The 17,218-nt window shown below is 49.1% G+C and overlaps 1 long non-coding RNA gene across 1 annotated transcript; it reads right to left on the bottom strand.

Moving 5' to 3' along the window:
• Positions 1-89: 89 nt before the first annotated feature.
• LOC140844443 (uncharacterized) lies at positions 90-2,503 on the bottom strand. The gene is made up of 3 exons (XR_012122750.1): positions 2,221-2,503; positions 1,241-1,303; positions 90-357 (listed from the first exon to the last, which is right to left on the bottom strand). It is a non-coding gene; the product is annotated as an uncharacterized lncRNA (long non-coding RNA).
• Between the last annotated feature and the right edge of the window lie 14,715 nt (positions 2,504-17,218).

Raw genomic sequence — 17,218 nt, 5'->3', positions numbered from 1 at the left:
TGTGTCTTCCCAATCTGATTTCCCCCCCATGTTTGGAGTGGATATAAGCATCTTGTTTCTGTATTAGTAATGTACTAGTAACGGTTTATTTCTCTGTAGTGCTCAATACATAAAACAGCTCTAATTCTGGCCAAAGCATTTATGGCACAGTGGGTCCAGGAGTGAGCGATAGTGGGTGAGGCTTCCCAGAGGAAGTGGCACTAGAGCTGAGTTGGGAAGCTCTGCCAGGCAAACAGAGGCGTCAGTCATTCCAGGCACAGCGGGCAGACGCAGGGAGGAAGGCTCAGCAGGGTGAACTGAGACCATGAAGAGAAAGCTGGCAGCAAATGCCGGATTATGGGGTGTTGCTTCAGGGTTCTGTGACATGGTGAGACATTCAGATTATATGCAGGCTGGGCCCCCTAGATCCCTGATATTTGATTCTCTATCATCTCTTTGGGTTCATTGATGTTGTTGTAGAATCTAGGATTTGGTGTGTAAGGGTAATCAATGGTGGCCTCAGAAACAAACAACCCTACAATATCGGTAACTTATTCATAATGGTTTGTCTCTTGCTCTCACTGGGGAGTGGCTCTCCACGTGGTGACCCTGGGACTCGGGCTCCTTCCATCTCACAATGCCACCCGTTTCTAGAATATGCACTCCCAACATGGGACATATTGCCCCTAGAAGGGCAAAATTGGTCCCTGGAGAGGCAAAGAGTGAAAAAATCTTAGCCATTACAGGGACCACAGTACATAAATGGATACAAGTATATCTGTGTTTTTCGAATTTCATGGGAGAAAGTAAAGTAGGGAAGGAAATGTCTAAAAGTCTCCTTGGGAGAGTGATAATTTCAAAAAAGGCCAAGAAATACTTTTTTGGAACAGTGCCGTCAAATAGAAATATAACGTGAGCCACACCACATATGAATTAACAAATTTCTAATAGCCACATTAAGAATATAAAAAAAAGAGTAATAATTAATTTTTTAATAATAGTTTAAGAGAAAAATATCCCAAATGTTACCATTTCAACATGTACTCATATGAAAATGATTAATGAGGTTTTTTACATTCCTTTTTTTTCATACTAAGTCTTTGAAATGCAGAGTGTATTTTACACTTCCAGCACATCTCAAGTTAGATTGGCCACATTTTATAGCAGCTACGCTTATTGGACAGCATAGTTCTAGAACCTTCTTAGAGTCCTCAGTGGGTTCTTCTGTTTGACTGAAAAGCAGAGAAAATGAGTCTCCTACCCGTATCCGAAGTAGGAGGCCGGAAGTCTTCTGTCCTGGGGAGCCGCTCGTGGCCCTCACAGCCTATGGGAGATTGCAAGGGTTTTTTTGTTTTGAGTTTTCTCCCTTTTTTTTTTTTTTCATTAAGTACCCTTAAAAAAAAAGTTAACATTGTTATAGACTGAACAGTGTTCCCCTGCCAAATCCACATGTGGAAGACTTCATCTCTAAATGACTGTAAAAAATGAAGCTGACCCCAGTTTCTCCAGGCCAGATGTGTCGGGGCAGCCATCCTGCTCAGACCGGCCCTCTAGGAAAGGTGGCCTTCCATGACCTGTGTGGTCTCTGTCCCAGTGTGTCTGACCCTCTTGAGAAACAGAGGCGAGATCATTGCTTCCTGCTAGGTCTTCCAGAGCACTGGCTGTTCTGGGCCAGGGAAGGAGCAGCTCCCCACACAGCACTCACTTTGCGGAGCATGCTGAGCGCAGCGGGCAGGCTTCCCAAAATGCACCAGCTTACGAGCTGCTCACTTCTTTTTTCATTAAAACAAAATGCATATTAGTGACCTAACTATGTTCTGTACAGTTCCAGGCACGGCCACTGGCCCCAGGGAATGCTCATCCAGCAGAAAGGCCCAGAAGAAAAACTTCTTTTTGTGTTTGTTTGATTACAGTGGTAAAATATACATAAAATAAAACTGACCATTTTAATCATTTTCAAGCACACAGTTGGGAGGCATTAAGTGCATTCACATTGTGCGCGACCGTCACCTCCACCCATCCCCAGAGCTCTTTGTCTTCCCAGACGGAAATTCTGGCCCCACCAAACAACTCCCCATTCCTCCTCTGCCCCTACCCCTCGCACCCACCCTCTACTTTCTGCCTCTGTGGATTTGATGTGTTTACGTTCCTCACATAAGTGGCCTTATACTGTATTTTTCTTTTTGTGTTCTTTATGAGAAACTGGATTATTTCACTTAGCATAACATCCTCAAGGCTCACCCATGTTGTAGCAGGTGTCCGAATTCCTTCCTTTTCCCCTTGTCTGGATAGACCACGGTTCTGCCAGTTCATTCATCTCCCGGGGCCCCTCGAGTTGCTACCACCTTGACACTACCACTAATCAGATGGAAGCTTCACTGAAGGGGTTTCCCCCCGCTTAGCTTACCGGCTGCACTAGCAGTGGCGGGCTTGGGGCTCTTCCTTGCTAGGAAGCCAGTGGGCAGGACAAGCAGCTCAGGCTGAGGGTGAGAGAGGAGGTGAACAAGATGGGCAAGGGGAACCACTCTATTACCGAGTGCTCATGGGGTGTAGGCAGGGGCAGATACTGATATACGTGAACCTGAGAAAACTGCTTTTGCTAATCGACAAGAGCATATAGTGCCAAGAACCTTGTGTCCGGAAGGTACCAACTGTCTGAAACTGTGCTGTTTGAAATCAGTACAGCAAGAATGGAATATCCCTCCTTCGCCTAGAGGGGTTGAGTCACTTTGACACTGAGGAGCAGCCCTGATTTCCAACCCAGGGTTTTCTGGACTTAACACCACTTCTCTTTGTAGTTTCCAAGGAAATAGGACCCTGAATCCAACTGGCAGCCCAGGTCTGATGTTAACCTCTTTGTATACAACTCTGTTTTGCTTTGAGCCTATTTGAAAACTGCTTCATTTAAATTTTACCTAAACTGTACCCTTTTCCCAAAATCCTATGGTAATCCTTTTTCTTCCTTTGGTGAGAGTGTTCCTCAGTTTCTCTGGGCTGCCCTCTCCCCCCACTACCCACACACACTCACCCTTGTTTCAGGAAACCACAAAGCCTAACTTTCTTGATCTGTGGGTTTGTCCCTGGTGATCTTTATCAGATGGGTCGTTTCATGTATTTTGTTTCATTTAATCCTCACCCAAATCCTGCAATTAGATACCACTATTCTCGTTTTGCCGAAGGAGAAGCCGAAGGCCAGAGCATGCTCTGGGTGGCAGCAGCCTTGGGGTTCGCAGGCTGGGGCTGGAAGCTCGGAGGCTTGCTCACTCCCCTCTGAAAGCCGCTGTTGGCTGTCAGCTGGGACCTGGGGGGCTGTTGGCAGGAACACCCACAGGTGCCTCTGCCTCTGATCTCTCAGTCTGGGCAGGCTGGGGAGGTCCTTTCTCGCCTGCAGGCCGGGATCCAGAGGGAGCATCCTGAGGGGGAGGAAGAGGAAACTGCCGGTTCGAGGCCTGGGCCTGGAAACTGTCTTTGTCGAGCAGTCATAGAGCCCAGATTCAAGGACAGGGGACACAGACCCACCTCTCAATAAGAAGAGTGTCAACCAAGTTTATGGCCATGTTTTAAAAGAGCCTTCAGAGATTTCTTTAATAAAGGAGTTGGAAATGTATTCAGATTAGAATATCCTCTTCTGCTGTTGAAATTCTGCTCCTCCTTTACATCCCGGCTGAAAGCTGCCTACTTCTCTGTCCCCTCTCAGCTGAAGTTAGGCGTGGCCTCATCAGCCTCCCCGGGGCACCTTAACTTGTTGGCTCTCTACCACTGCCCTGTAAGCGAGTGGGGGGCAAGGCTGAGTCAACTGCTCTGCACTCCTCGTAGGGCCAGAGAGGCCCATGACAAGTACCCAGTAAAGAGCTGGAGAAATGATCCTAACTGGGAAGCTGGGGGATCAAGAGAGAAGAGCAAGGGGGTCAGGGGAGGCCAGGTCCCCCATTCTCCTTGGGGGGCCTCTGGCTCTGTGGTGGGGCATTGCCTCCTATTCAGGAATATCTGAGTTGATGTTAACCAAACACCTAGAAAGCGGAAGCATTGTGGGAGAACTCGGCGCTTTTCCCTCTGCAGGGTCGCAGGTGTTTCTGTGGCTTTGAAGATCCTAGCCAAAGGCAGGAATAAATGATTTCTGATGTACTTCAAACAGAGAGAACTGCGCATATGTTCCTTATCTGGGAAAATTTCCTGAGGAGGCATTTCATAGAACAATACGATCTCCACCCTCTGTGCCATCTAACAAGTCAAATGGGTGGCTCCGGTATCGACCAGTGGCATCTGATTGTATGTTCTGGTTTTACATTCCTAAATAATTTGCAAGGCTTCTAGGTAAAGCCAAAACAAAACAAAATATGGTGGCCCCTTCAAAAGGGAGAGATGAGTTTGAGCCTTGGTAATCAGAAGGTGCTATTTTAGCAAATTGTAGACTAGCAGTGAGGCAAGCTTCCCAGGGACAGAGACAAAGACTCACCTTTCTGAATTCCCTTCCATGGCTAGTTTCTAGCTGGGTTGTTAGTACAGGTCATGGAAAGTTTTTATGCCCTGCATCCCCTTGACTTGTCTGGGGCTAATCTGAGACTATCCCGGGGTCTTGGATTGGCCTGTACTAATCTTGTCTGACACTAACCTATGATAGATAATACCATTTCTCCAGAGGTAAAGATGATCTGTGTAAATCACCTTGCTTCATTTTTCCTGTATTTCAGAGATTAAAGATCTGATGTTAAAAACTTAAGGGCTGAACTAAATCTCTCCCAGGTCCCTTCTGGGCCACCTGGTCTCCAGAGCTCTGTCTGATGGAGGCAGATTGCGCAGCCTCCAGGAACACTGGCTCTTGCAACTTCTGGAACTCCTGAGTTGCACCACCTTCTCCCTTTCTTGGTTGAGCAATTGGGTTTCATCCTGTCTCTGCAAGTTCTCATTCCCACACCTCCCATAACCGATACTGCCTGTAACTTGGCCAAAAGCCATAATACCAAGGATGTTGATTTTCTGCTCTTAAAACAGAAGATCCTGTGGTTACCAGAATCTGCCCTCATTAACAGGTCCAGGTGATTATAAACAACTTTTAACTTTCACAGAATCAATCACTAAATTCTGCCAGATTTGAAACCTCAGTCAGCATCTGTAGCATCTCAGGTATCAACTATTACAACAGCCCCCTTGCTTCACTTTCTTTTGGTTCTCTTCCATTCGATCCTTCCCCAGAACTTTCCAGAGCTTTTCAGAGGCTAAGGGAGGCTGAGAACTCTTCCCTGTTTTATATTTTGATATACTAAAATTCAAGGAAATATCAAAGCTGGGTTACAAGCTTATGATAGATTTTATATGTTTCCTTGTAACAGAATTAATGCTTTAAAGAAAAAAATAATTCTATCCTGTTGTGCTAGTCACAAGGTAACTGTGGAATTAAAAAAAAATCAGTATAGTACATTACAAGTGGTGTGACCTTGTAATAGGACACCAGGCCAAAGTAGTTTCAAGAAGATCACATTTTTTTCTACTCTGCTGGTATGTCCTTGTGATTAAATGTCGAAGCTCATTTGGAGATACTTTTTGAAAGTCTGACTGCGGATTCCTTTGAGAATTAGAAGCCGGGCAAAAAGGCCCTTCTGGCCACCCGCCACGGCACAAATCAAACTTCAGTGGCGCCCTTGGCTGCACAGTGAAGTCCAAACACCTTAGCCAAGGCTGTGCGCCCCACTCCCCATTCTCCAGCAACCCGAGGAGGTCCAAGGCTTGCAGGAGGCCATCACTCTCTGGCTGTCTTTGCCCAGAATGCCTGTCCCCCATCTTGCCTTTGGCTGAATCCCATTCACCCTCTAAGACCACGTGTTATACCTTCTAGGGGTTTCTCCACATCTGCCCCCAGAGAGGTGAAGGAGCCACTCCTCTCCAATCTGCACCGGCATGGCAAGCTGCTGACTTCTTATCAGTGTATAGAATGGTTTATTGTATCTTCCTCCTCCAGTGCTCCAAGAACAACTGGAAGATGAGGGCCCTGACTTGGTCACAGCTCCATTTCCAGCTCCCAGCAGGGGCCTGGGGAAATGGATGAATGAAGTTCTAATGAGTAAATTGAATGAATGAATGAATGAAATGTCCCAGAGCTCCATGGCTCTCTGTGTGTGTAATTCTCAGTTTTGGGCTGGATAAATTTTTTTAAACTGTATGATCCATTTTTATAAAATACCTAGAATAGGCAAATTCAGAGACAAAAAATAGAATAGCGGTTACCAAAGGCTGAGGGAGGGAGAATGGAAAATTACCGCTTGATGGTTACAGGGTTTCTGTTTGAGATGATGACAACGTTTTGGAAATAGTGGTTATGGTTGAACACATTGTAAATGTAATTAATGCCACTTACTTGTACGTTTAAAAATGGCTAAAGTGGCAAATTCTGTTCTATAAGTTTACCACAACTTAAAAAAATTAGTATGTCAAAACTCACTGAATAGTAGGCTTTATTTTTTGGAATTTTAACTATTTTATTTGAACCAATAGATCCAAAAAGTTATCACTTCCACTTGTAATCACTATAGAGATGATTACTTTTTTACATTATGACTTATTTATTTTCTTGTTCAGCAAACAGTTACTGAGCATCTAATTTATGTCCAACACTGTGTGTATCACTATTACCGGGCTTATGGAGCTAAAAGATAATACTTGTCTTTTTAATCCCTCACTACACTTAAATTTTTTTTATTGAAGTATATAGTTGACCTACAATAGTATATTAGTTTCAGGTGTATAACACAGTGATTTGACAATTATATAGATTATGTTCACAACAAGAGTATAGGTATCATCTATCACCATGCAAAGTTATTACAAAAAGGACTAGGTTCCCTATGCTGCCTTTTTTATCTCCTGGACTGTATAATTTTGCGTGAACCGACAGAACTTGGATTTGCAAGGCTGCCTCAGCCAAAACTTCAGGCAAGGGCCTCTTAATCAACCTTTGTTGGGGAGCGTGGTTAGGGTGCCGGAGGGAAATCGGAAGAACCGCCAGGTGGCGCTAAGTCCCCGTGCTGAATGGTTGCGATCCATTCCCTCCCTCGGCAGGGTCCAGGGAGCACATTCCAAGAGACTGCCGCTTCTTCTAGATCGTTTTCTGGAAGGAGAATCCATGAGTTTACGCTAAGATCCCAATCCTGCCCATGGAGGCAAAGGAATTCTGTAAAAGGTATCTACATTCAGTTAAAGGGAGAAACTAGTCCAGGTAAATATGAAGACTGTAGCCTCAGCCTAGACGCTGCGGCTCAGCTGCGCGGCTCTTAGGGGTCCTCCGGGGCCTCTGGTCCCCACTGGCCCAGAGGCCGCGGCTTCAGAGACGGCGTGGCTGCAACCCGGACCATGCGGACTCTGCCTTCACGGAGCAGGCTAGAGTCCAAGTCTAGTGCCCAGGGCTACCTTGGTCGGCTCCTTGTTCAAGAGACAAGGGGGTGCGCTGGCATGGTCTGCACTGGACACCAGGTGCTCCGAGCAGCTCCCCAAGACAACACTCACGCCTCTCCCTCCAACATGACCCGTCGGCCCCCTCCACTCAGCCTCCCCCTGTGGGTGGTGCCTGAGCCCTGCCCTGGGTTCCCTTCCAGCGGAGGGGCTCGGGTGGCTTCAGGCTTGGCTGAAACAATCACTGGCGCCCGTCTCTTCTTTCTGGGATTCCCTGTACTTACGGCGCCCTTGGGTCAGGTCCACACTTCATGCCTGGAGCCACAGGTGAATTTCCTGCAGTAAGCTGACAGATGGGCCTCACGGTGATTGCTCTGTGACCACTCGACCCACCCCCTATGCACCACACACACACACACACACACACACGTCTTCCGTGGACCCTCGTTGGCCACAGCTTTGCCCAACTCCAGCAGATCCCATTCATATTGTAGTCTGTGTAAATAGCACCCTCCTGACTGTGGAATCCCCTGGGCTGGCTGACCTCCAAGGGTCATCCCACCTCTGCCAGGCACTCAGATTGCTAAGTATACATTGTGCCTCCAGGCTGCCTGGGAGAAAGGGGACAGTTCCTTCTTGGCTGAAGCCTCTCCTGACAGTGTGAAGACAGCCCCTCAACTTCTGGCTGCACATACCCTTCTTTGTCTGACAGCCCTGTAGAACAGGTGGGATTAGACCCTTGCCAGGCCTCTAATAGCTGGGATGGGATGTGCCACCAGGTGCTGACTCAGCACAATAAGCAGCCTTCTCATCAAACCTGAGGCCACAGCCCACCCGGCCCAGTCCCCGTGGTCAGGCTGGCTTCACAGAAGGGCGGGCAGCAGTGTGACCTCCAGATCCAACCTGATCCGGGCTGGCACCTGCCTGAGGGTAGGACCCGGAGATTCAGGGTCTCCACCTCTCTGCCACCCTCTCTCTCCCCTTGCTCTCCACAGCTGCCACCACCTTCTGCCTCTGGAATTCCTGGGACCAGGGTGGCTGGGAGGCAGGTTCTCAGGGCTCCTTCTCCGCTGCCATTTCTCCCACTGAAAACTCAATCCTAGAAGTGGGCAGTAAACACCACAGACCAAGGGAGTGGTCCCCAGGACTCATGAGCCCTCAGAGGACTCATTCCTGACTTCTGCCAGGTTAATGGGGCTGGCAGTCTGCTCAGAACATTTCTGATCCCTTCTCAGAAGTTTCTTGAATGCCAGTGTCCTTGGTACAGGCCTTTTACACCCCTTCAGTAGTGACGGACACATCCTTCTCACATTGACGACAGACTGGAGCTCCTGCAGGGCAGGGCAGGGGACCATACGTATGTTCTCTCAGGGCCAAGAGCCTGGCACACAAGAGGCTCCCCACTGATGTTCATGATGTAAGCAGACGTGGAAATCAAGGCTGGAGGCTTACATCCTGACCCCAGGCTTAGAAACAGCAAATGTCTTGAAGTGGAGCTCTGGGCACAGCGATCTCTGCACAGCACCCGGCGTCTGGTTATCAGAAGCTGCAGGCTCTCATTACAGAGAATCTCTTCTTTCTCCCAAGCCTTGCCTGTGCGTCTCTGTATTTCATTTATCTTTTGATGATGCCCTAGGGAAACAGAATTCTAAAATAAATTCCTCTCCCTTCCCCAACGTCCAAATTTCTGAGGAAGGTTTAAACCTGGCAATTAAATCTTCTAAATACTGTTTCAAACCCCCACAAGCTTATATAGTGAGCACAACGCAGATATGAAAAAAAAAACCCCAATGAATTTTAATCTTTTCTGTGACAGCAGCAGCTGCACAATTTCAAAAGGAGGCAGCCACTCAGTGTCCATTCAGGCTCTACTTCTGAACAGAGATTAAAAAGGTAAAAAAATCTCAAGCTGGATCAAAGGGAAGCTCTGTTTGTATGTGGGCCATGCTACCCATGGCAGTGTGCTTTGGAGAGAAAAGGACTCACAGTGGAAAGGAAACATTCTGGAACCTTCTAGATTTGTGTGCCTCTTCCTCTGAAAGGCTCCCTTCCCTCTCTGGGGCTGGGTGCAGACCTTTGGCAGGTGCCACCCCATGGTTCTGCCCTGTTCATCCATATGCCCCTTGCCCCCTGAGTCTGGGACCATGAGGGGTGCAGTCTCATTGGGCCCAGAAAGATGAGGTGCCCAGCAAATGGTCGTTGATGGATGGAGGAGCAAGTTCCTGTGGCCGAGGGCAGTCAGGTCCTTCTTGGTGATATATGCAAACAGTTAGGTCTCCTCCCTTCCCTTCAGACATGTAGTGCCTGACACACGGTGGGCATTGTTTTTTGAATGAACTAGTTACACAGAGTGTGTTTTTGAGTGTCTGGGGTGGGAGTGGGACATCAGGTCAGCCTCTGCTTCGCGCTTTACCTTAATGATCTCACATAAGCCTCAACTGATGAGCAGTCTGGGCTGAAATGGGTTATTTCCCCTTTAGATGTGAGGTGGCAGAGAGGCACAGGGACTCCCAGGGTCAAAGGGCTGGGAGGTGAGGTAGGCGAGTGACATACCCCTGCAGTTGGACCCATAGCCTGTGTGGCTTGACCGTGCTGCCCTGCACGGAATCAATGTGACTCTGTTTTCTGACTTTTCACATTCAGCCTTCTTGGCCTATTTCTTCCAGTCCTTCATCCTCAGCCCTCTCCAGAAGCCGCAGTGCTGTGTGGCCCATGGAAGCAGCCAGAGGGGAGATGGCGAGGCCTGCCGTGGCCAACAGGTGTCACTACAGGGGCTCCTGAGCCCTGGGGGCTGGCAGGTGACGGGCCCCCATCCAGTATGATTTATGATATATAAAGGGACCCTCAGAAGGAATCAAACCTGTGAGACAATCAATCTCTGTTGTTTAAGCCGCTCAGTCTGTGGTACTTTGTTCAGAGGCCCCGGAACTAAGGCAGGGGAGCATCTGGGGCCCTAAGGTCAGCAGTCTCCTGAAATGTGTCCCCGTTTGAGACTCGGAGACTCTCTCAGTGGAGACTCTGTCATCGCTGTTGGCTTAAGCTTGCCTTCAGGGCTCAGGAGTAGAGGAGAAACTCCTGTTGCTTTGAAGAACTTTAAATCTAGGAAGGAGGGGCCTGGAGGAGAAGTTAGACTGGACTAGGAGACAGTCCTTAAATTCTAGAACCGAAACCTTTCTGGCATGTGGGGGTGGAGCAATCGTCTTCTTTTGCTATAAAAGGAACTTCTAAGACCCGAAAACCCATGCCCCTGATCTTACAGGTGAATGATGCTCTGGTGAGCCCTGGATACACACCTCTTCTCTCATCTGCACCTCAACGCCTTTCCGTGTTAAGAGCAGTCCCCTTTCACATGCACCGATGTCACCACACCCAGAAAAATCCTCCAGGCTGGTTTCAACAGACCACTGTGAACTGGGCCAGCAGCCCTGCTTCAGGGAGTGGAGTCCACAGCCTGAGGGTCAGCTTCCTACCCCACAAACTCGAGTCCCCCCAGGGGGACCCGGACAAGGACAGAGAAACACAAGCAAAGGGCGGTGGAGCCACCAGGAGGGGGAATCCGGTTGCTCTCTCCAGAGTTTGGGGAGGAGTGAGGACTTACATAAGGGTCATCTTCTAGCCCAGGGACTGGATTTAGGGCCCGAAAGAAGGATACACGAGTCCAGCTCAGTGGAGGACACACCTCTCTCTGCTGCCTTTGGGGAGGTGAAGCTGCGTCCCTACTGGTAAATACTGGGCTCATTCCCAGCACTAAAAACTCCTTCAACCAGTCTCTGTTTTTGTCTCTCCTTGACAAATTACAGTGACCTTTATCACTGATGGAGTGAGGGGGAAGCTAGCCCTGTCTTCCAAGGGTCTCTCCCAGGGAACAGAGTCAGCCGAGGCTCCGGAAGTTCGGTGTCAGACAGTCACATGTAAGGCACTTTGCTTACAGTAGCGCTGTGGACATATGACGTTGGTTCCACAGTGTCCTTTCTAGAGTGGGACTGGGCCTTTGGGCTCTGCAGTTTTAAGTGAACCTTCTTTGAGGTTTTCTAAAAAAAATTGAGATATAATTCACATGCCATAACATTCACCTTTTAAAGGGTCCAATTCAGTGTTTTTTAGTATACTCAGAAGGTTATGTAACAGTCACTGATAGCTCTAGAACATTTTCTTAATACTGAGCCTTTTTATTCCCAATCGTGTTCTCTCTAAAAATTGAAAAAAAGGTGGTTTACTTCACATGACAAAGAGGGGACATGCATCTTGCACAGAAGCCCTCAGGCCCCAGGGGGCCCCCCAAAGAGAACAAGGAAGTGATGTGGAGACATGCCTGAGCGGCCTTCCTGCAGGACGCGGCGTCCTTTGGCTTCCTCAGGGCAGGACAGAGGAGTGCTGGCCCGCACGTAGACGAGCTTGCCTGATATGGACAGGGCGCAGCCACATGCCAGTTCGGGTCAGCTGTCCTTTCTTCCAGGCAGACAGGAAGGATGATGATCTTCCCGGATGGAATCACAGCTCCATGGAGAAAGCCTGCATGCCTCCCAGGCCAGTGCTTATATTAAAGGTCCCCAGCTGTGCTGCCTCCGGGGCAGTTACACCTCTCTGAGCCCCTGGTGAGGGGGGATTTCTCTAGTGAGCTCTCAGAGTCCTTCCAGATCCTGTGTCCATCAGTTCATGTGTTACCAACACCAATCAAACCTACTATGTGCCAGGCTCTGTAGTCCCTTCATGAATTATTTAATCCTCACAGCTGCAGGAAGTAGGCACTATTGTTATCCCTATTTTACAGATAAAGAGGCTGAGGCTTAAGGAATTTAAACAGCCACTCAGCAGTGCTGTTGGGGAGACTCAGGCAGTTTCTGGCAGCCTGGTGTGTGTCAGGGTGTTTTCTTGCTTTATTCACTCTGCTCGTCCCTGGGAGGGCTTGGGATAGTGCACTCGAATGCAAACGAGATGAAAAGAGGATAAATTTAAAAATCAGGGTTAAAAAATATATATACAGGAAAAGCAAACAAGAATGCCAGGAAGTTTGTGTGTACACCTTGTTACGAAGTCAGGGCGAGATTCCTACAGCCCAGAAGAGAGAAACCCCATAAGTTAATACGCTTCCCTCTGAATTTCCAGTTAACATGCTTACCACACCATGTCAGATAAACCAACTAGCCCTTTTATGCATCTGCATTCAGAGGTTACAAAAAAAGAGAGGGTGAGTGGAAAAAAGATGCAGAAAATCGCTCAGGGAGGTAAGTGCCCAAGGTCACACAGCTCCGAGTGGCAGCCCCTGGACTCAAAGCCAAGTGCTCCTGGCTCTGGCACTGGGATGGAAGTCCGTGCATTACTTTGCCTTCCATTGCAAATGGGTCACAGTCTGGCCCCAAGAATGGGAGAGAAATCTGGTAAATAAAATGTTCATTGTGTGCTGGAAGCTTCAGGATCTGTTCAGGGTTTCAGAGCTGCACAGAGACCAGGCAAGGTGGGCCAGGCCTGAGTCTTGAAGGATGCGTGGCCAGTTGTGCGGGGCTGGGTGGGTATGCTGGGCGTACCCAGCAGGGGATACAGCATGAGCAAAGGCCTGGGGGCTAAAACTAGCTTGTGTGCAGGGGAACTATAAGTAGTTGGGTGTGTCAGAAGATGAAACACAGGGCAGGGGCCTTGTAGGATGGGCTAGGAAATGGATGAGGAGGGCTTGTGACCCACCTTAAGGAGGGGGGACTATATCCTTAGGGTCATGGATAGAGAGAGGATATAATTCATCATCCATCCCAAGGCACTTTTGAGAGTGAAAAGGTGCTAAAAATAATTACCAGGTGTTAATTGCTCTGTAACAAGCATAAACTGTGACCATTGCAGCCACCCTGTCCCAGAGACCCCTGAAGTGTCAGAAGTAGGGGAGTCACGTGACCAGATTTGCACCTCAGTAAGTTCTCTGGTTGCAGTGCACAAGACGAGTTGGACTTATTTTTACTTGAAGAGGTGAAACATGCTCAACATGCTGAAAGAATTCAAAAGGTACAGCAGGGACAAGTAGTCTCCCCTTGCTGTTGTCCCCAAGCTCCCCTTCTCAAAAGTGATTGCTGTCCTTATTCTAGCATTTCATTCCACAGGGAGTCTCAATATAAGAGCATGTATGTCAATATCCCCCCTTCAGCACAGTGGTAACACTTTGTACACAGTCCCACCCTTTGCTTTTTATTTATATGCCCTGTAAGCAATTTTATATTAGTGTAAAGAAAGCCACCTTCACCTTTTTGCTGGATTTAAAACGTTCCATGGATTCAGCCTATTGTTTTCAACATTTTCCTCATGGGTGGGCATTGAGGTTGTTCCAGTTTTTTGCTGTCAAAAACAATGCAGCAATTAATATCCTCATAACAGGAGTGTGTGTACTGAATGAATTCCCTCAAGTGGAACTGCTGAGTCAAAGAGCATCCTCATTTATAATTTTGATAAATACTGCCAAGTTGTCCTCCGCAGGAGGGGAATTCATTCCACACACAAATACCTGTGCATGAGGCTGTTAACTGCAGGAGGAAGGCACTGCATCCTGGGTGATGGGCGGGGTGGGCTGTCCAGTTGAAGGCTGGGAGAAAGCAAGGCAGTCAGAGCAACAGGCGGAGAGAGGGAGAGGCGATCGTGGCCAAGGTGGCGAGGACTCGGTGATTTGGAGAAATACACTGAGAAGTCAAGTCGCCCGGACCAGGTGGTAGAGATGTGTGCAGGGGCTGACTTCTACTTCTCTGCCTTGGGTAGCTGAGGGGGGAGGTGTCCTTATTCAGTGTGAGGGAAGGGATGGCATCTCCAGAGAGACTGGGGAGCTGCTTTGGAGGAGCAAGAGCATCGAGGTGGAGACATCCAGAAAGAAGTTGGATACGTGGGCCCAAGGCCAGGGAGAAGCTCTAGGGGATGGTCCAGTGCATGTGGAGGTGAGGCCTGTGTGCCTGGGAGATGCCATCTGAGGGAAAGTCCACCAGGGGCCTGGGATGCAAAATTGCAGGCCGTCCTCTGGCACCTCTCCTCTTGAGAGTTAGGGCTGCCCTAAAGGTTGCTGCCTGGGCCCCTTCTGTCTCATCCTTGTCCAGGTCCTGGTGGCAGAGCTTGGGATCAGCCACATTTAAGGGGCAGGCTCAGGGGAAAAACATGGGAAGGAGCAAAGAGGCACAAGGAATGTTCTGGAGGTCAATAAGATAAATTCCCAAGTCTGCGGGTGACGGGTCTGGCAAGGGAGGGATGAGAAGGTGACCATTAGGGGGAATGATTAGGGGGTCACAGGCAGCCTTAGTGGAGCTGTTTTAATAAAGGGACAGAGGCTTTATTTATACGGAAACAATAATAGAAAGTCAGGGTGCTCACTCATTGGTTGGATCCTAGCAACAGCATGTTCTCAACAGGGTGAGCATTCTAGAAGGCAGACCAAATTATATAAGAACACGGAGTTCTAGAATGTCTGCATGGATTTATCAGCCCATTTTCTGCTTAGAGGTGCTCAGGAGATTGGTAAAAAGTTACCCCCTTCCCTCTAAGTTTCCAGGTAGTTGAGGACAGGCGTTTATTACCCTAATAGAGCAGAAGTGCTTTGCGAGCGAGGGTCACCTCCTGCCCTCAGAGTTAATGTCGGGGAAGCACCCCGTGAGCCATCCGGGTAGGGGGATGAGCTGGGAGTCTTCCTGCTGCACCTTTTAAATCAAACATCTGTTCTTAAGGATTCGCTGCGGAATAATCTGCTCTCTGGAGGCAACTGGCAGCACCTTCCTTTCCCTCCACCTGCGGATCCTCTCACCACGGTGGTGGCTGACTGGGCCTTTAGCTCTCTTTCTGCAGCTTTTAGTGATGCACAGAAAATGGAGGGATGAGACTTCAAGGCTGCCATTCCCCTGTGGGTGCGCCCTCCAGGCACCCTGAGTGCCTCAGGAATAGCGCTTAGCCCACCCCATGCGTGATATTTGTTGTGCTGATGCTGTCTCCCCGCATGTAGATGGTGAGCTGCTCTCTGCCCAGGGGCTGGGCTCCAGCTCTTCATGGAGTTCTCTTCTGTAGGTGAGGACTGAGGGGGCTACTGAGCGCCAGGCTCTGGAGATCCAGGGATGCATCAGTGGGTCCCTCCCTTCTTCTGAGGTCCCATGGTTGAGTGGAGGAGGTGCCCTAGTACACAGCATCCTTGGAGGAAATGCAGCAAACTAAAGGGAAGAAACCAGGATGAAGGGCAGAGACCTCCTGGAGGAGGGGATGCTTGAGTCAGGTCTTGCAGCATAAGGAGTGTAAGGCTGGTGGGAGTTGTGGAACCATGTTTTTGACCATTGACACAGCCTCTGCAAAACATGCAGGTGTGGGCTAGCACGACATGGTCCAAGAGACCACAGTACAGTGTCTTGGCAGTGCTGGGGCCCAAAGACTACAAAGGTAGGGTCCCCAGCCTTGCAGTAAAGGTACAGTGCAGCCCTAGCAATTGCTGTGGAATAAAGCATTACTTGACAAGGACAGGGTCTCTCCTGAGGTCATAGAAAGGGGACAGTTTCCTGGGCAAGTCAGTGTGATGTGCGGCACCATCACCCAGCTGCTGAAGTCCTTGGGTCCCCCCATGATCACAGAATGCGGCCTCCGAGCGTGGGTGTGGGGTGAGGACACCGCGGAGATGGAGCCGTCCCAGCACCACAGGCCGGGCTCTGAGAGTGTGAAGCTGTTCCAGCTCCTTCCCGCCTGCAGGGCAAAGGGGGATGCTGGGCTGCTCCCTCTGCTCTCTTGAGTTTTGATTATATGAAATAATAGCAAATGGCCTGGGGTGGGGTCCAGCCTCAGTCCTTTCTCAGTAGTTTCCTCGACAGTTATGCCTTTGGTTGTCTTTTTTAATAATTTTTTTGTTTGGTTATGCCCTTTTCCGAGGGACGCCCTAAGCAACAGCAGCAGGAACTGAGATTACTGCAGGCTCATCCCCTGGTCACTGAGTCCTTGCTGGCCACAGGCACAGGCCATGTTCAGAGTGAGGTCACACAGCCGACAGCAATAGATCTGGGATGTGCACTAAGGCCTTCTAATTGTCAATGAAATGTAAAGACCTACGTTTAACGGCGATTTCTCCATAGCTTCCGGGGATGCTAGGAGGTCTTCAATTTAGGATCGTTCTCGTATGTGTTCTGGATGAGTAAGATGCTGGAGAACCAAGAGACCTGAAAGCAAATTCTATTTTAAACAAGAAATTAAAACACGTTTTAAAGTAAGTTCTGTGAAGATATCTGAAATAGCAGAAGTTAAGTACTGGGGTTACTGTGAGCCAGCTGTTGTTTTAACCACATTCCAGGTCCAGGCCTCGCAACCGCTTCATGAGATGGGACTGGACAGGGCCAGCGTGCTGTGGTTTCTTCCTTCAGGAGTGACACCTCCAGACACATTACTTGTGGCTCGGACACCAGGAAATGGTGTTCCTTTTGCTCATTGGTGACTATTTCCGTGTAACAGCCTTCTCAGAAACTAGGGACAGTGGATCTGTTCTGCAAACAGCAGGGGCAGTTCTGACGCCCCCTGGGATGTTGTCTCCCGCTGTATTAGCATCTGGTTTGGGTCTCGAGGGGGGCTGAGTAAGACATAACCACGGCAACTAACAGGCAGTTAACTCCAACCCCAGCTGCTAATCTGGGTTGGAATTGCGCCGCTGGAAGCTCTTTTTGAACAAGGTGCTGGGTGAAGCAGAAGTCCCCCCGTGCGGCATCGGGGAGGTGCCCGTGGCCATGGGGCCTGTGCAGGTGCACAGGGAGGAACTCTCGGCTTCAGGCCCCAAGCTCGCCGCCCTGCCCATGTGATCTTGGGCAAGTGGCTTCCCACTGGTCACTTAGACTTCCCACATGAAAGTGGGATGATAATATATGGCTGGCCTGGATTCTCA

Source organism: Manis javanica, chromosome 1 (assembly GCF_040802235.1).
Source record: "Manis javanica isolate MJ-LG chromosome 1, MJ_LKY, whole genome shotgun sequence".
In the NCBI taxonomy this organism is placed as follows: Eukaryota; Metazoa; Chordata; class Mammalia; order Pholidota; family Manidae; genus Manis; species Manis javanica.
The sequence above is the reverse complement of the archived record's forward strand: the minus strand, read 5'-3'. Positions and strand labels throughout refer to the sequence as shown.